General features: G+C 32.0%; 1 protein-coding gene across 1 annotated transcript in view; it reads right to left on the reverse strand.

Moving 5' to 3' along the window:
- The window catches only part of LOC142322065 (major facilitator superfamily domain-containing protein 12-like), a 45,764-nt gene extending 36,611 nt beyond the window's left edge, over positions 1–9,153 (reverse strand). Inside the window, exon 1 of the mRNA XM_075360710.1 lies at positions 8,726–9,153. The gene's annotated coding sequence lies outside the window, so the exon portion shown is untranslated. The remainder of the gene's footprint in view (positions 1–8,725) is intronic.
- Between the last annotated feature and the right edge of the window lie 11,996 nt (positions 9,154–21,149).

The following is a 21,149-nucleotide window of genomic DNA, read 5'->3' on the forward strand; positions in this document are numbered from 1 at the left end:
ATGAATACAAAATGTATTTTTTTAATTTTAGGGCGCAACTTTTATAATTTAGAGAAGCTAATAAATAATATGCCTCTAATCACTGGTAATACTAAAATAGTTTTATCATGTATATTTTTATGTATGTAACAAATTCATTTAGTATGATTATGTTTATAACTGGTAGAGTACATATATTTTTGTGTAGTTGTAACTAATCATATTTAAATGAAGCGTTATGTAACAACAAAGTGTTTATAAGTAAGTTCATTGGGAAGTAACATACACTCAAAGTTCAGTATAACTTAATTATGAAGATATAACACTCTCACCCTTCATGTACTTAACAGACTACTGATTATATACATTTTAAGCTGACAGATTAATATAAATAATGGTTCTAAAATACAGATAAAATTTTGAATATTATTTTCTAGAGTCACAAATAATGTAACATAAAAAAAAAATAATATAATAAGGTGCATGAACAACCCATTTTCAAAAATCACAATACTTGAGAGCTATTGTTTGAAAAAAAAAATAATAGAATAAATTTATTTGAATCCTAATAATGTAAGCTATAATGGTTAATCGGATAAAAGAAGGTGAATATTTTTATATTTACTTTTCTCTTTCTGGCCCTGGGTTGAAATCCCTTACCATTATTAACTAGCTTCAACATTTTGAATCATGTTTTGCATAAGATTTGCTATCATGCAGTGTGCAAACTTTAACATTTACAGTCATCTTCTAAAATATAATAAATTTAAATAAATAGAATAGGAAAAGTAAAAATAGCAAAAAAATTAGTTATAAAATTTATACATTTTTCTAGTTCATGTAAACAGCCAGAAGGATGGTTATTGAACTAATCTTATTTATACAAATTTGATGACACTAATATAATGTTTTTGCATGTTAAATAGAACAGTGAAGAATCTTTTTTATGTTTATGTCTTTCAGTATTATTCACTCATCTCTAATTTAAATATTGCTATGAAATATTTATTGTTATTTAAAAAAACCTGCCTATTAATTACATCAAATATCATTTATTTTGTTTTTAATGTAGACAATTAATTTTTTTTTCAAAACACTCCGTTAATGAAACATACACTGTAATGAAATATTAAGCACTATAAAATAATAGTCATCAAATCAACTGGATTTAACATTCAATATTGCATATTAATTTACAATATGAGACAACAACATTTTATTTGCTACAATCATTACGGTGTCTGTGATTTAAAATGATCAGGATATAACTTAATCATAAATATGCAGCAGAATTGAATGCAACACTCTTTAAAAAAATACATAAACCTAGCATGACGTAAACAAATCCACTTCTGCTACCATGCCTGGGTTAAGATGTGCTTTGTCATGTTATAACAGAAGGAAAGCAAACATTACTACATAAAGTATATTTTACTTCTTTCGGTTAACATTGATTTCAAAATCCACTTAAATGTTAAATGAACTATAAAATGTTTATATTCTAAAAACAAATAAGAAGTTGCACCGGTGTAATTTATTTATTATTATAAATAATAATAATAATAAGGTCAGAAAATAATTTTTTAATTTCCTTGTTCGCAAAGACTAAAAAATAATAAAATAAAGTTACATGAAAACAAATAAAATAAGGATATTAAACTTAGAACAACGAAGTAAAGTAATAATTAATCAAAATTAAATCTGCAATAATTATTTATTGATAAACTTTTAGATTATTTGTAACATCAGATTTACAGTCCTTCTCTCATAATATACACATTTGAAATAATAACATTAGATGTTTTCTACTGTCTACTTCATTACTGCTGTCTTTTCTTTCAAATGCAAAGTTTCCTTTTGTAAGGGCAAGTATAAAAAAGCAAAAAAGGCAAATATAAAGGTATTAATTTCGATTCAGGACTTTGAACAGTTTTCCTTTCAAAACTTTTAATTTCTATTAGGATTATCTGTTCCCTCATATTACGCTTGACAAAATATTTCCCAAAACCTGAATAATGTTTTCATTTTTATCTGTAGATTCTTGTTTACCCTCCATTTTAGAATGGGGGATGAAATCAAACTATGTTTTAATATTAAAAAAATTGTTCAAAGGATTTTTTATTTTGTTTTCTCCCTTTTATAAAAAGTAAATATATGTTGAATAAAATCCCTATTTGTGCGAAAACCAGCAATATTTTCAGGTAGCTTTCTACAGTTTTCTACCCACTTATTTAAGCTAGTAGCAATTAGAGGTATAATACACTAATGCTACATTTGTATAATGACTTCTGAGAGTATATGATTACTAAACTAATATCTATATCTACTAATAATAACAATAATAAACTTCTAATAATTATCTATCTAATAATCTATAATAATGATAAAATAATGCCTCCTAGTTATATTAGAATAGAATGTACAATTAAGAGAAATTTTGGATGGATGAATTTTAATTGGATTTATTTATTTAATTATAAATTTATTGGGTGTTTTAGGTATAGGCTATGGATTTATTTTTCTGAACATCTGTAAAGATGTATGGAAAGTTAAACTGAATAATGTGAATTTATTTTAAAACCATTATTTATACAAATTTGTTACCATTATTTAAAAATATATTTTGATTCCTTCTTTTTGGGCTGTTGCTGTACAGTATCCATTGTTTTTAAAATTGATAACATAAATTAAAAAAATATAAAAATAAATATATAAACAGAAAATTAAATAAAAATTTCAGTTAGAAAAATTTCTGTTAAAAAAAGAAAAAATATAATGTTATTATTTTAAATGTAACTTTAAAAACTTAAATATTCCAGGATTAAATATGTGTGTGTGTTTCTGCGTGCGCTCTTTTAGTGGATACAATCATTTGTATGATTATTTTATTAAAACTGAATATTGTTAATCACAAATCAAGTTAAATATTAAATAATTTTTTTATAATTTCTTGGAATGTAAGATTAATGAATTGATTACAAATGTATGATGCAAATCTCTTTAAATTACAATCGAAAGCGATAATTTCTAATTACAATCTTATTTACTTATTGATAAATTTAGGAAAAAGATCTTAGTTTATTAAGTAATTTAGAATGGATTAGAACATTTATAAATTACTTTTTAATATTTACATATACTTGAAAAAATTTGGTTCTTAAGTAAATATTTCCAAAAAGTTTGTTAATACATTTCTTAATATTTTTTTTTATAAAACGTGATTTATAATTGTAAAAGTTGTTTTATCCAGTATTTTGTGTACGAGTCACGGGACGATAACGAAGAAAAAGAATTCTAATGGAAAAAATACATATACTAATCCTTTTGCTTACTGTCACAACATACATGTTTATGAATTCATGATGTGATTCTTTCCAAGACAATTATCCCGATATGAAAGTGGACGAAAAAAGTATTTTCGGTTCAAAATAACATCATGTACGTAGTTCTTTCGCGAGTTTTTAAGGGCTGTAACATTGTTTAACCTTTATTTATATTTCTTATCACTGTGCGGCAAATTTATTTTATATCCACCGAAAAGGTTTTCAAATTACCAGATTTTTATGTTTTATTCGGAATACCGAAAGCAAACGAAAATGGGAGTTTTTGGTTTGCAAATACTGAGAAAGTAAGTACTTGTAAAGCATACTAAACTGAAATCTTGTTAAAGAAAGGTTTTCTTCAAGTCGTTTTTTATTTCTAGAAAATCAACAGAGATTGTAATAGAACCTTGGAAATGGTGGTTATTGTGCATTGCTGTATAAAAATATTTTCAACAAAATGATAAAGCGTAATTAGCGAGTGTAAACAATTTAGTTATATTCGAAGAGCTTAGTTTTGAAATAGTTACAACAAAATTCATTGCACTTTATTAAGGAAAATGAAATCCCATTTATTTGGACAAATATTTTTATTTTTAAGCACTTAAAATCCGTTCCCTAAAAAATTATAATAAAATGTATTAGAAATATTTTTTTATTAAATACATATTTCTTAAATGATATACTGGTATAAATTGTTTTGTAATTGTAAGGTAAGTAAACAAGCTATTTTACAATTTGTTTAGTCTTACCTATTGATCACTTTCTAGCATTATCATTATCTAATATTATTGTTATCAGTACATTATACATTATTTATTATTATCATCATCATCATCATTATTAATTAGTAAGCAGTTCTGTTCATACACCACCACCATAATTATATATCACGGTTGTTAACCATTTTTATAATTGTACACCACGATTTATACATCAACAAAGATATTTCGTAAAAACGTCATTGACCTGCTAGCTGTTTGTGCGCTGCAGCGTAAACAGCACAATAACAACCACTATTAACTGTATTTTCAAAAAATTGTTTTTTTAAAAATTGAACCCACAATGCGCGCTCTACTCAGACCGACCCCAACTCCAATTTTAGCTTCGTGAATTCATGGGGGTTAAATGTCGACCACAGTCGTGTATTTTGTGAATTAATATATCTTCCCAGATGAAACCACGCTTCATCTGTTAAACACGTAATGATGAAGATACCTACGTTACTTTGGTCGATAAAAAGTTTAACCATTACAATAATTTTGTCTTTTGGCACTATCTGTAGGTTTCTGCTGAGCTAACTTACGTATTTGATGGACTTTCGGCCATAGCGTTCGAAATATCAAGCAGCTTTTGTTCGTTTGGTTTAGATGGTCTTCTACTTCGATCAGTGTCTTCAACAGAACCCGTTGTACGAAAGTTTTCGATAAGAGTTCAAATTGCATTGCAGTGAGGAACAGAAGTATTTGGAAACTTGTGCTTCACTAAATCAGTGTAATTTTCGCCTTTACAAAAGACGTGTTCAATGAGAAAAATGCGTTCCTCTACCGAAAGAACATACATTTCTCGCAACTATTGATTCCGATAAACGAAACTAAACGAAGCACGTTGAATCACAACTCAACAACTGAGTCTCGGTTTATTATTGAGCAACGCCCAACGAACGCACGTAGCAATAACCTAACGCCGATAGAATAGAATGCATCACATAATTCTAAAGCAAACTGCACAGCTACTTTATGAACGCGCTGTATTTGACTAGGCTCTAAAACGAAATAAAAGTGGTTTGCAAAAATTTCACAGAATAATAATTCGTCTAAAATATTACGTGAATGAATAAAAGCTAAGAAAATAACAAAGTAATAAATTAAGAAATTAAATCAGAATAAAGAATAACAGAAAATTATTTGCTATAAAATTCGTAAAAAAAAAATTGTTTACTTTTATTAAGAAAATATATTTGACTGAAAATTTGAAAAAGAAAAGTTAATTGCAGTTATTTTACAAGGAAAACTCGTGGTTTCCTAGTAAAATAACGAGTTTTCTTGTAAAATAATTAACTATATATTTTAAACGTTTTTATAATAATAGTTTTGTTACATTTTCATAAAAAAACCGGTTTTTTCAACAATGTTTGTTTTAGTGGTACCAAAAATATAAATTTAGACCGTAAAATCTGTTGGATGAATTACTTTGATAAAGTATAGAAAATCTGAATAAACGATCAATCGGTTTTTTAACACTTAGAGAAAATAAAATTTAACGGTTAGGAATTTGACAATTCTATTCTTCAAAAATTGTATTATTGGATTTAGAAACTTGAAGTTGAATACGTGTAAGTAAACGGAAATCTATTGAAGACTGTTGTCGTAGACATTTTGTGAAACATTTATTACTTTATGAAGCGTTGACACACGTTATGGTGGATTATTTATAAGTTATGATGTTGTAACGTGTAGACATGAAGTCAAACACGGTTCTGTCAAAGGTATTATGCAACTTTACATCTTGCTATTGACACTTTATAAAACCACCAAGCTGTGGAAAGTAGATACTGTAACTGGTTTTTATACGGAAAAAAATATTCTCGCCCTGTATTCTTACAATGACTAATTATTACAATATAATTATGAAAAAAATAGTATTCAAAATAATAATAGAAGAAAAATATTCGTGTGTTCGTCCTATCAGGAGTGAATATTTAGTTATTCTAATAGAAAAAAGTATAATGTGCATGAAGGTATGTATAACAACAATTCAGAAAAAATTGTGTAAGATCATAAAATATTTTTTTACTCGTTTGTTTATTTTCATAAATTATACATTCTTGATAACATTTGCAAAATAAAAAAAATATCTGTCATTAGGCTTATTACAATATTTAACATTTTAAATTGTTTTTGTCATAACTAAAAATAAGAGCGAGCCACTATTGTAATTTAAATATAATAATGGGGCAAAACAGTATTATAATTACATTCAAAACTTAAGACATATTAGAGATCAGCCTTATTAACTTATTAATATTATAAAACGTTGTTACATTCGTTATTAATTCTTGTTTCATTACATGATGTGTATTGAAAGTAGACCAAAATTCAATTATTTGATAGCACAACTATATTTTGAACGTCCAGAAATTTTCCCCAATGAATATACTTACCCTAAGTTGAGAACTTCTTTTCTAATGAATCAATAGTAATTATATAAAACAACACATAATTAAAAAATCCCTTTTGGCACGCCGGAAGGCGGAGGTAGATTTTACCGGTGCTAAGTAGGGGATAAAAAAAATGTTCACCTTAAAGTTAAGAAAATCTTCAAATTTACTCAATACGACAATGGTTGTATGTGAAAAAAGTTTCAAATGTTTAGCGTACGACAAGCCCCAGAAATATTCGTACAATTCCAGAAATATTTTGGTCATCCCTTGCCGTAAGGGTTGGTCATATAAAAATTATTTAAGACAAAAGTTTTAAGTAATGTTTAGAGGACTAACGACCAATTTAAACCGATTCGTTACTGTGTCTATTAAGGGAGGTATGATTTTTTGTCTTCAAACCCCCATTTTTTCCACCCCCTGGGCCAACGGTTGGTGATATCAAAAAACTTTACTTAGATAAGATTTCGGCCCTTATTCAAAGAGTAGTAGGAACTTTAAAAAAATTCGATATTTTATTTAATAAAAAAGTTATAGCAATATTTTACTTTTTCGAAAAAGCTCCCCCCCCCCCCATTTTCACTCTCATGGTCCGATTTTCGACGTTAACGAACTCGATCGAAATTTTGGGTCGAGTTCATTTTTAGGGAACAATTTGAAGGTGATTGGCGCAAAATTACGGCAGTTATCGTGTCCAAAAGTGAAAAAAAAAAAATATATATATATATATATAAACTTTTGAGCTGATGGTGATTTTGGGGTCTGGGGGATGTGAAACGCGAATATATGTTAAAAGTTTCTGGAAGTTGAATCATGGTACCTATTACAATAGGTAACTTTCTTATGAAATGTACGTAAAATTAAGTAAAAAATAAAAATTGCTATTTTAATCTGAATTTTGAAAGTATTTAATATGACTGTATTTCACATTAATAATTGGGGGAGTGGTACCGTTTCAGTCCTCTATTCGTAAAGTCCCAATTTCGAATCCCGGTTAGGAATGAAATTTTATATGCTCTACAAAATCATAAAATCACATTTAGTATTCGCACGCAAAAGCTATGATTTTATGAAGTGAATCAATCATTAAAAAAAAATCTGATGTGGACAACATGATTTCCTTGTACGCCTATTAAATTACATATACACATTTTTTGCTGCACTTAATTTAAACTGTGAGATACAATTCTCCAATTCTTTAATTAAGTGGACAGTTACACAATTGATGAAATAGTAGTTTTTATTAACATCAAATATTTATACAATTATTAATTGAACAATCAATCTTACATTAAATATTAGGATAGAGTAAAAGTCCCTTTATTGTTGTTTAAATAAATGTACGTCTTATATCTAAGACTCTGTTTTTTTTAATTATTATGATGTACAACAAAATGAAAACAAAAACAAATAATCAGATGTTTCACCAAATCTGACGTGGACACCACATGACTTCCTTGTACGCCTATTAAATTACATATACAATTTTTTTCAAAAATGAAAAGTACATAAAATTTTATTTCATTAATAACTTCTGATATTTTTTTATCTTTTTTTTATTGTTATTGAATTATTATTTATTGTAAAGCTTTTATTAAATACAATAATTATTAATAAATCAATATATTTAAATTAAAAAAAAGGATCATACTCATTATTTCATTAATCATTATATTTCGTTTAATTAAAATATATTAATCATTTAATTAATTTCATTAATTTGAATATTTGGTTAATTAAAATTTAATTTGGTTATAACTCTGGAACCAATAAAAATAAGTACCACTTATGATAATCGTTAAAAATCTCTCAATGAGGGCTTATTACTGCAGTTAAGAAAAAGTCTAAAATTTGGATTTTTTGGACACTTTTGGTTCAATAGATTACAATAAAAAGAGGAGGTGCACAACTAAATTTCAACAATGCTTTCAACATCCTACGGATAATCGTTTTTGAGTTATGCGAAATACGTACAGATGTCACGCCGAAACTAGTCAAAATGGATTCAGGGATGGTCAAAATGGATATTTCCGTTGAAATCTGAAAACCGAAATTTTTCGCGATCACAGTATTTCCTTTACTTCGTACAAGGAAGTAAAAAATAATTTTAATTCTTTTAATTCAATTTGAAACAATATAATTTATATAAATATGATAGTTACATAATCTTTACAAAACTATTATACTCTAAAAGGAGACACGTAAATAAAAATTGTAAAAAAATGATACATAAATAATTTACATTTATTTTTTAAGTTTTACTCACCAGTGTGGATGAAACACTTCCTAACAAAGTTTTGAATACAACAATCCCAGTAGTTATTTAAAATACGGTAGCATAATTATTTTTTTTCATCAATCCTAACAAACATTCATTTTCAAGAACAAAAAAAAATTCTTTAAACTTACTAACGAAAGAAAACTACTTCAAAAAATTCATATAAACTTGTTATTATATTAACAGGTATACGGGTCGAATACATGTGGTCTTTGAACAGATGACATAGTAAGTCGTAAGCTTGTCCTATATACAGGTAATTGTATAGGGAGTGCCGACGGCTTTGACGAAGGAGAGAACAGAACTGGAGTTGGGACAGACAGATTAGAAACAATAGCTAACATAACTGATATGGCTTCAGAATCGACCGTAACCAGACTAACAAGGCATTCACAATCGAGAAAAAAATTCAACTAGTAATAAAAATAATTTCGATACTTTCAATTTAATCATTATATTATACTTGAACTTATACTTTTTTTTTAAATAAATCAATTAATGAATTATCTAATCTATTTATATTTGAAAAAGGCATTAGTAATAACAATAAAAACACATAACTGAATCCAATATAAACGTATCTATTCGTTTCAATTAAATAAGATAGTATATTTTTTAATTTTTCAAGTGTATAAATTATCATTTATACACTCGGCACTCTTTTTTATCTTTAGTGTCATGTGTTTTGAATCGAAAACCAAAATTAATCACATGATTTTACAATCAAACTAATTTACTTCATAAAAATTGTGAGGTAGAATATTACAATATGATGCGATTTATCAAAAAGTAAAAAGAAGATAAAACGAAATAATATATAAATACAATAATGAATGAAATATAAATACATACAAATGCGCTAAAAGTTTTTTATTTAATTATGAACAAGTAAAACTTGAAATGAATATTTTATTTCACGCTCATTATACTTATTAATTATAATGTAAATTGATAAAATTACATAATGAAAATTTTATTATTTCCATTAAAAATAATATTTTAATTAATAAAAATGAAATTTAAAATTTTCCTGTAAAGTGGTATTTGGTTCACAGGACAGAAATAGGAAACATTACTTTCTGAGCAAACTAAAAATTGTAGATTCAATGGAAAATTCAATAAGTCGAGTTTGGATAAGTGCTCAGAACTGATGGGTAGATATGAAGTTTTACAATTTTAGATCTCTAAATGACCTCAATAAATATACATAAGTTGTACTTACTTTTTGGTGATTAAGGTTATATGTTAGAAAAAGTGTAAGGGACATCAGTTGACAATTATTTACTTATTAGTAAGTGGACTTCCAACTTACAAATTATTTTAATTTTTGTGGAATTCATTTGCCGCTGTTATTCGGCCTCCAGTATCTATAGATTTGTTCTGTTGGAATTAACTAGGATAAGATAAAATTTTAGTTTTCTTTTGGGAGTAGCGTTGTTTTATCTTAGATGATTAATACCTCCGTCATCTTTATAAAATTTGTCTCAGGGTTCTCAGGTTGCCCTTACTTGGGCATTCTCCGGATTTTATTTTAACTTGAATGTCAACAAAAAGGTTTTGTTCGTGATAACTTTAATGTTTCACTTTCATTTCTATTATGCGAAGATCAGTCCTTAATTGTTATCGATCTCAATAATTATCCTGCAATTCGACGATTATCATTCGAAGGAGAATGAAGTATCCATCGAATTTTATATACTACCGATCGGCAAGTACCTCGTTCGTTTTATTACATTATTAATTTTATTAAAATTTAACGATTACCTTTCAGACATTCTCGTCTGCTATATGGGATAGTTTCAGTCTTTCCTCGGAGTTTTTTCTTCTCTTCTATTGAAGAAACCAAACCACATCGGTTTTTTCTTTTGAAATAGTTACTGTATATTTATCCATACACGTTCCCTTTGGGACGACATCGGTTCTTGTTCTACCCAATCATTTTTCTCTTTGTAATCTTCTCAGGAAAAAAAACTTGTTAATTGACAGTATTGTTCTATTAAAAAAAGAATAAAAAAAGTATATATATACTAGCGGACCCGACAGACGTTGTCCTGACGCGGCATTATTCTGTAATAAATACACACACATAAATATATGTAACCTAATTAAGTTAAAATTAGCAGAAATGTGTTCTAAATTTCATTAAAATGACTATTAGTATGATATTATCAGTTTGTGATTGTTGTATTATTGTAATGGGTTTATTGATTAATTATGTGTAGTATGGTTAATATTTACTTTCACTAAATATTGAGATGTCCGATGAAAATTGAATTAAAAAATCGAAACGTAAAATTAATAATTAGTGTATTTAATAAATTTTCATCCACATTACTACTAATTTTCACTTAACATCATTCTAAAAAAGTACCTCCTACATATTTTTATTTTTATTTAATAATTTTGATGTTTCATAACCATGTAACAGCTTAATTAATCAATAAAAAAAATTAAAGCACTGTAAAAAAGCAACGTAGTTAAAATTTTAGTAGACATTTTTATCATTTTTCTCACTCTTTATTTTAACATATATTTTACCAAATTTTAGATAATTGTAAATTAAAAATAATTTTATAAAACTTTTTATAAAATTAATCAGCTAAAACATTATAAATTCAATTTTTTAAATATACTTTAAACTATACTATAAGTAACTTATATTTTAATTTTATAAATGTTATAATTTATTTTACAAACTTAAATTTTTATTTTCAAAAGGCCGTTCAATACTTCATAAGTTGCATAGAATCAAATGAGAACTGACAATTTAAATTTGTAGGTTAAGTTGATTGTTATTGAATGCACGTGTATACATTATTAAAATTCATGAAAAATCATGTAAAATACTCACTTCAATACTGCACCTTACAAATTTGCACAATGTACATTTTTTAATTAAACTTTAAAACGTTATTTCAATAAATAATAATATAATATAATATTCTCAATAAGCGCGCAATTCTAGCAGACTCGGAAATGCTTCGCTATTGCTAGATCTGAGTATACATACAGATTAAATGTCAACAATTGAAAGTTTCATAAAACCTTAAAAAACTGAACATTAGCAATTTAACAAAATTTAACCTTTCACTTTATAAAAGTCAGAATGTAAATAAATCCAAATGGCAAAACAACAGCACTACCTATCGGATTTAATTCACACCACTCTCTAATCACAGTATTCGGTGGAAAATAATTTTTTAACGAAAAGTGTTGTGGCTGCAAAATCATTATAATTAATACTGAACATTAAGAAACTTACAAAACATTACGGAACCTTATAAAATTTCACCTTTAACTTTATAAAATTCAGAATGTAAATAAATCCAATTGTCAGAACAGCACTACCTATCGGATTTAATTCAAACTATTGTCTAAATACGAATTTTAATGTAAGAACAACACTAAGCTACGACGCAAGTAACTGATATGCGAAAAAGCAACAAAATAAAAAAATTCCTAGAATCCGATCGCAGCACCAACTACCGGGTTTGACTGATAAACCAAAAATTAAAAAAATAACTTCTAAAACGCGATCGCAGCTCTGCCTACCGGACCCAATTGTGAACCTTTACCATCCCAAGATCAACAACACATGCATAAATTAAAAAAACATTTTCACTTCAATACTGTACCTTACAAATTTGCACAATTTATATTTTTTAATTACACTTTAAAACGTTATTTCAATAAATAATAATATAATATTTCTCAATACGCGCACAATTCTAAACGTGATCGCAGTGCTACCTACTTGTTACTTAATCAGTTGTGATTTCGTTTACATTGGCAACGGTCATACGGGCTCTTTGTGATTGGTCGTTGTGTTTGACAGCGGCCATCTTCCATTGATCTGATTGGTTTTCCTTTGTTTACATTTCCATCTGATTTATTAGCCTCTTATTTATTAAAAAACTGTTTACTCGCGATTTTTTGTAACACAATAATAACACAAAATTAGGAAATATTTTTCTCAATTTGATCGCAGTACCAACTGTCGGGGCAACTAAAATTAAAATAGAATATTATTAAATATTCGATACTGCGATCATAGTGCAGTCTGCCGGATCCCATGTAAAACATTCCAAAATCAATAACTAGTTATAAATAAAAAATTAATTAAATAAACATTTTCCAGTGGACCAAATTGTGAATCTAAATCATTCTCGAATTTCCTTGAACACACACACAAAATTTCATCAAAATCAGTCCAGCCGTTTAGGAGGAGTTCACTTTCATACACACGCACACAAGAAATATATATATATATAAAGATATATATAACTATCCTGCCAGGTTAGTCTAGTGGTTAAATTTAATATCATAAAATCAGCTGATTTTCAAAGTCGAAAGTTCTAAGATTCGAGTCCTTGTAAAGATTTTATATGGATTTGAATGCTGGACTGTGGATACGATTGTTCTTCGGTGGTTGGGTTTCAATTAACCACACATCTCAGGGGTGGTCGACATAAGTCTGTTCAAGACTACACATTTACGGTACGTTTACAATTACATGCCAGACTGCGCATAGATGCCTTGGCATCTCTGGAGAGTACTGTTGACATCATTTCACTGTGCTGTTATTCTATAACCTGGTATACATAAATAAATAAATGAACATATATGAAAAATAATATGTCTAACCATAATACTGTATATACTCTTTTTAGTGTTCTTGACATTTGCTCCAGAAAACAGAATTACACGTTTTTCAAACATTAAGTCGTTTGTTTTTCTGACATTAAGTCGTTTGTTTTTCTTTTATTTTGTGTTTGCTGTTCTATCATTACTTTTATCCTTCAAGTATATGACTAAAATACCTATTCAAGTACTCATCTGTTTGTTGGTCATAAAATTCAAACTAACTGGGTTATTAGTTTGTACAGATGATAGTAATCAACCTGTATAGATGTAACTCCACATTTCTTTATAACTGTTGAAGACATCACTGTCTGAAAAAACCAAGAAATTATTTGAATATCAGATGTTTCATAAAAAAGTCTAGTTTGGCTCAAACTTGACCCATAAAGTAATAATACAAATGTGTAATACATTTTTCAGGATTTACTTTTTCTTCTTTACCCATATTTTGCTTTAGTTACAGTTATAACTTTATTCTACATCCCAACCCCGTAGGGGTAAGACACCCATCTTGTGACCTTTCCGGTCGCCGAACCATCCCATCCGTTCCAAGCCCTGAGGGGCTTTACATAGAGGGTTTAGACCCTCTAACTGATTACATCTCACAGTTATCAGCCAGGTCTCGGTTAGAATGCTACCGATGTAAATGCCTCGGCAGACATTTGCATCAGTAAAATACAAATCAAATTTCGCCTTCTTGTAGGCCTTAAACGGACATATTCACATCCAATCTAACATGATTCCCTCAAACTAATTGATCGAAACCGCGGAAGCGCAAACCCCGCGCCTAGACCAGGTTTGACAGCACCGTTCGTGACTGTGAATGCCTCAGAAAACGAACGAGTTAAAAGTTATATCAGTGCTACTCTCATACCAATCAAACTTATGTTTTACGCAATATAGAAATTCAGACCTACACCCAAATAAGTCGGCCAATTTAGGTCACCTAACAAGGGGAACGAAATCTTATTCCCATCCGCGCAGGAGCCGGGGACAAATCCACACCATCACCCGGACGCATCATGATGTCTCGCGTGGCATTACCAAGTCACGATCAGGACCGCCACCGGCGGAGGGAAGCCACGCTCCCGGGTCGCACGGGTTACCATACCCCGGCAGCGCGGCCACCCCCACCAGCGGGAGCCCCAAAGCGAATCACAAACAATACCAATATAACCGTGGCACAATGCCAATGCGCCTACCTCCAACCAATCCATGCCTGCCGAAATCCTAGCCACCCAGGATCCTACCACGATCGAGTACCTCGATTAAACTCCCTCTACAGACCTATACACCGCAAGGGCGCGAAGAAAACCAGCCACTATAGATCACTTCTCGCGGATCATCCAGTTAATACGGAGATCCAGAAAGGAATGTATTCTCTCAAGTTACCTAACAGCTTGTGAACGTTCGACCTCGTATCAGGGACAGACGTAGAGGACGTGGTCCACTGTATCATCAGTCCTAAAATCCGGGCATTGACTCGAATTCACCAAACGAAACCTAGCCAAACTCGCCCGAAAGGCATCATGCCCGGAGAGAAACTATGATTTACCGATTGGGGGAGACCTATCCTCGCACCTAAATCAGACGCTAGAGGAAATATACCATGCCTGTAGCGATCTGTGGGGGATTCGTCTTCAATCTCCTGCTTTCGTTCTGTCAATAGGTTATTTACCTTGGAAATGTCGCGTTCCTTACGCTCATTAGCCAAGATATCTATTGCTTTGACTCCGGCTATAAAACACACTGCTTCTCGCGAGACTATTCTATAATCGCCTATAACAGAAGTCGTTGGGCTCGCAGCAAAATGTCCGCGCAATACCTAAAAGCCATGCGCTGAGCCCAGGCAGGTGCAGCATACAGCATAATAGCTTTGCTAATACCTTTGTAAAGGATATGCATGGTACGGTAATTCAACCCCTAATCGGAATGAATGACTCTACGGATTCCATAAAAATCATCAGCGGCCTTTTTTACTGCAAACTGTAGATGTTCCTTGAACCGAAAATTCTCATGGTATTTTTGAGCCGTAACGTACCGAATAGGGAGACCAGCCATCCGAACCTGGATTCTTCGGGAAGCAGCTAATCGGCCCTTAAGCAAAATCATTTTCTCTGGGCTGAAAATCATCTTATGTTGGAGATTCCACAGTTGGAGTGTTTCACAAGCACGAGCAGCTCGGAACTCTACCTCGTTATGCGAAACCCCTTCAATCAGTAGCAGCGATACGTTAGCATAAGCGACGACATGACAACCACATGGCAACCTTAAACGCAACATCGAATCGAATTCTATGATCCAAAGAAGAAGACTCAGAACACTGCCCTGAGAGCATCCTTCAGTTAAGGTCTTACGAACCTCCGAGCCGCTGTCACGCAGGGAAACGGTCCGAGAGCACTTCTAATTCATTTCGTGTACACTTACGCTTCTCCATCTAAAACAGGGCAGAGGGCCACCATAAGTTGTTAAATGACATCTTTCCTGCGCTTATGTCCAAGGGCACTACATACAACGCCCCAAGTGTCTCTATTCCCTTGCTCCTGAACGAAGGAACCCTAGGAATTACGCTTGAAGGACCTAGTGCTATGAAAGTACCTAGCCCTCCTTCTGCGGTAATCCGCAGTTAGGGCCGCACGCCATCGGGATTACCCTCTCGTTGCACAGCCCTTCTGAGTCGATTCACAGGCTGCTTCATTGTTGTCAGATTCCGAGACCACCAACCAGATATACGTTCCCGGCCAGTGCCTCTAGAAATGTCGGTTTCAGTAATCCTATCGAAGGATCATGTCCAATCTCGCTAGGTGTTCCTCAGTGGGATCTCTGTATTGGAAATATGCAAGTGTAAGGTTCTGTCCGCGAATGGCAAGTCTGACCACAACAAGATTGTTGTGGTCGTTATAATGGCTTGTAAAATTCTGGAAATATAATAATTGTGGAAATCTGCCGTATAAAGATACTATCAAGCGACTTCCTGCACAGAATAGCAGACATACAGGTATATAAATACCTGTATGTATAAATACCGTAAATTTTTGGAAGAGACCAGAACTTATCTCAAAGATTCCATGATATTTCTGGGTATCTTGCCTACCCGTTTGAAAGACAAACCTGTAGTCCCGCTGGAAGGCGGCTTTTTCCAAGTCAGTGTTTTGCTCCCTAATGAGGGACAAGACATCTTCTTCGGTAAGGTTACGATCAATATCATAGACTATAATACGGGGCCTAAGCGTTCTCTTTGGGTCTATTTTCACATTCAATCGCTTAACCGCTGTGGAATCAATAACTGCCTGAATGGTCTCTATACCATCCGCTACCACAAGGTCTACCAGGTCTGCCCTGGCTTGCAAAAACTCTTCAATAAGTAGGTTCTTATCCTTCGGGTGGTCACCTCTATATCTACTTGTGGACCGTCATTGTCAGAACCAGTGTTTAAGGAAGTTGAAGAAAAAAGCTCTGGCCCCCTCCTCTGGCTAGGCTTCTCTTACCTTTTTATTTTTCCTGTTTAGCCTCTGGTAACTACCGTTTAGATAATTAATTATCAACTGGACTTTACTCGTTTGATTAACTCTGATCCGATTTCAAATGTTATGAGAGTTGCATCATATTAAAAGTATATCATAGTAAAAGTGGTCATATGTTGTGTACGTGACTGGATACACATAGACGAGGTAACATAAAGGCTTTTAATAATCGTTTTTCCTGTTAGAGGTCAAGACGTCGCTATCGATCACGTGGCTTGGGTGTGGTACTTTGTGCGCGTGTGATAATTGCAGTGTTTCTATTGGTCGAGATGACATAATGGTTTTTTCCTGTTCAAACATGTTCGAGCTCACGCGGCTTGGGTGTGGTACTTTGTGCGCGTGTGATAACTGTCGTGTTTCTATTGGTCGAGATGACGGCAATGTGTGAGTGGTGGGAAGAAGAAGTACATAATGCGTTATTATATATACTGTTTAACTCATTCACTTCTTGTATCTCGTTGTGTTCACTTGTATCTCATGTTTATATTGATTCAATACGGAATATAATATGAACCAAAGAAGAAGCATCATATTAAATAACAAGGCAATTGTTTTGATTCTTAATAAGATATGTTTATGTAGAAAGCCTCTAAGCATTATTGGTGTTCTCACCTAACTTTTAGTACAAACACTAATTAAAACCTTCCTAAGATAAGTCAGTGTTTTAGAAATTAGAAATAATAACAGTAAAATCTCTTAAAATATAAATTTAATAAAATAGTAGAATAATAAATTTAAAAAATTAAAAGAGAACTATTAAAAATGTCCTCTTTTATGTTATGTCACATAGATATAATTAAAATTAAATTTTGATATATATCTGAAAAATTAAACATATTTATTTAATTAAACAAAATCGTAAATGTTGTTTCCATTATACAAACATCTAATTAAAAAAGTAAATATAATTACATTGTGTGTGCATATAATCATCGCTCAGATTATATAACGAATCATGTTTTTTTTTAAATTGCAAATTGTATTGTAATCTGTACAACCTAAGTTATAGACTACTGTGGGTAACAGTAGCCCACAAGACTTCATGTGGGTAACAAAAAAAATATGAAAGGTACATAAAAACGATGGATATAAACGAATATAAAATGAACATAAAAGATCATGAAAGGATCATAATCGAACGTGATACACACATAAACGAACATGAATCATATCTGAACAGTATACGAAACGAACATAAAAGTTCATGAAACTAACATGATAAAAACATGAATTCAACATAAACGAACATGAAATAACTTAAACAATCATAAAATGAAAATGAGTCATAATTCGAATATTAAAGATCATAACACAAACGTAAAAACATCCTAAATTAATATAAACAAATATGAAATGAGCATAAAAACAATGACAACTTTGGACGTTTTCTTCATTCTTACATTGGAATTCGTGAGAGTAAATCGTACTAGTGCCTTTATCTTCTGATAACCAGCATTAGAGTTACTTAAACAGACAAATTTAACTGTAACTCAGATGAGTTTGGTTTGATTTACGACTAAGTTAAAACTTAAGCATACAAGACAACTAAATTAAATTATCAAATAGACTTTACTCGTTTGATTAACTCTGATCCGATTTCAAATGTTATCGATTCGATACTTACGAATCTTACGAATCGATAACATTATCTGTTATTAATCGATATCAAGTAGATGCTCCCTTTAAAGTCCGCCAACTAGGTACTTAAGCTGTCTCCTCTGGGCGATTTCTTCAGTCCTGCATTGTTTTTCGTGAGAGTAAGTCGTACTAGTGCTTATATTCGGATAACCAGCCTTAGATTTACTTAAACAGTCAAATTGTAAATTACCCGAGTTTGGTTTGATTTACGCCTACAACATCATAATTGTTAGCTTAATACAGCAATTAGACCGACTACGATAAACCTAATGTAAGTATACAACACTACATAAATATTATTAAAATTATTCGCATTATTAATTCTCACCCGATATATATATATATATAGGCTCATATTCGACCACAATCTAATTCGTGATTGTTGCTGTTGTTGCAGGAACATGTCTGTAAACCGTTACAAGAAGATCAGACTCTCTGCAATCGATCAAGTCGGCCGGTTCATCCTTGTTGAAAACGCATTCAATTGCAACCTGGTCACATATTACTACAAGAATGACAATCAAACAAACAAGGACATCGGACCACTTTTAAATTCTATGAAGCTTGAAATCGGAACGTTGCTGACCGAAACGGTTGATCGCTATGGTTCTATAAAATATGTCTTAATCGAGCTGTCGTACGAAATACCAATGCTCGATGAGTATAGAGACATATGCTTCAAAACAAAAAACTTTGCGGTCATCAACGTGAACGATATCGAACACTCGATAGAGTCGCGTTCGAGTCATTGCTTCGCGAAGAGACCAATTTTGAAGGAGAGCATAGCGGCTGGACGCTTCTGAGTATTGATGGGGTCTTAGTTTGCATAAACCGTTACCGTCCACTCAAAGGGTCATCTTTCATTCCTCTACCTAAATCCATCCTACACAAACATGCACTCGTCAACGTGAAGAATAACGACGATCTTTGTTTCGTATGGTCGATCCTGTGCAAGTACGTGCAAGGTCGTCATCGTAATCGTATAGATAAGACGCCCTATTAAACAAGTATAACTTTGGTTCCCTTAACTTTCCAACACCTTTGAGTGATGTCTACAAATTCGAAAAAATGAACGACGAGGTTTCTGTAAACGTTTACTCGGTAGATGAAAACGAAAACATCATTCCGATCAGGGTTTGTTCTGCTGAAAAACATGACCATTTCGATCTTCTGTTGCTAGTCGAAGGTGATCGTCGTCATTTCTGTTTCATTTCCGATTTCGAAAGGTTGATAGGATCCCAGCTGACGAAACACGAGCATGGAATTAAGATTTGTAAAAGGTGTTTCACCTAATACAAAACTGATAAAGATTGTGCAAGAAAGATGGTAGATCATCTCGAAAGATGCAGCAGTAATCCTCCTGCAAGAGTAGTTCTCCCCGAAGTGCAGGAAGACGGCTCTCAACCCGTGTTGTAATTCAAGAATTACCATCATATGTTTCCAATTCCTATAGTATGTTACGCCGATTTTGAATGTATCTTAAATCCGATCGCAAAGTGCTATTCTAACCCCAAAAGTTCATACACCGTTTCTACGGAGCAGCACATCCCCATGAGCTATTGTGTGTATTTTGTAGTTCGCCGGAGGCCGTTCGAAACGTGATTCCAACAGACCCTATCCTCTACAGGGGAAAAGAGGCGTCCTGTTCGTTTATGCAACTCCTCCATGACGTAGCTGCCCGTGTTGGTGAAGTCCTAAAAGTGTACAAAGTAATGGAATTTTCCGAAGAAGACGGACATTCCTTCGACTCAGCCACAAAGTGTCAGATGTGTAATGTGAAATTCACCCCTGGGGTCCAACTGGTGAGAGACCACTGTCACATCACAGGAAACTACCGCGCAGCACTATGTTCCATATGCAACCTGAAAAGGGTTAGTCGGACCTTCATCCCCGTTTTCATACATAACAGTTCAAACTATGATTCCCATTTCATTGTCAGAGAACTAGGCTATGACGAAAAACAAATCACTGTGATCCCGAACTCTACCGAAAAATACATCTCCTTTTCGAAGAGAATCAACAACCGTATTTCCGTTCGCTTTATCGACACCTACCGATAATGGCCTCCAGCCTAGATTACCTTGTAAAAACCATACCTACCGATAAATTCAACCATACCAAAAGGTTTTACAACGAATCGGATATGGCCCTTGTTACCAGAAAAGGAGTCTACCCATACGAGTACACCACCTCTTGGGAAACCCTAGAAGAGACCTCTCTTCCTCCGATAGAGGAATTCTACAGCAGTCTCACGGGATCGGGTATATCCAAAGATGACTATGAACATGCGATAAAAGTGTGGGACCATTTCAAAATAAACACACTAGGTCAATATAGCGATCTTTACCTGGAATGCGACGTGCTGCTCCTGTCGGACGTTTTCGAAAATTTCAGATCTCTATGCCTTAGGGAATATAGTCTAGACTGTGTGGATTACTTCACCCTGCCTGGTTTCTCGTTCGATGCGATGTTGTTCAAAACTAATATCCAACTTGAACTGATCACAGACTACGACATCATGTTCTTTGAAAAAGGTATCCGGGGTGGTATTTCGGTTTGTGTTAAAAAACATGGGGAAGCAAATAACCCCTACATCCCAGATGGATATA

Source organism: Lycorma delicatula, chromosome 3, assembly GCF_047948215.1.
Source record: "Lycorma delicatula isolate Av1 chromosome 3, ASM4794821v1, whole genome shotgun sequence".
In the NCBI taxonomy this organism is placed as follows: Eukaryota; Metazoa; Arthropoda; class Insecta; order Hemiptera; family Fulgoridae; genus Lycorma; species Lycorma delicatula.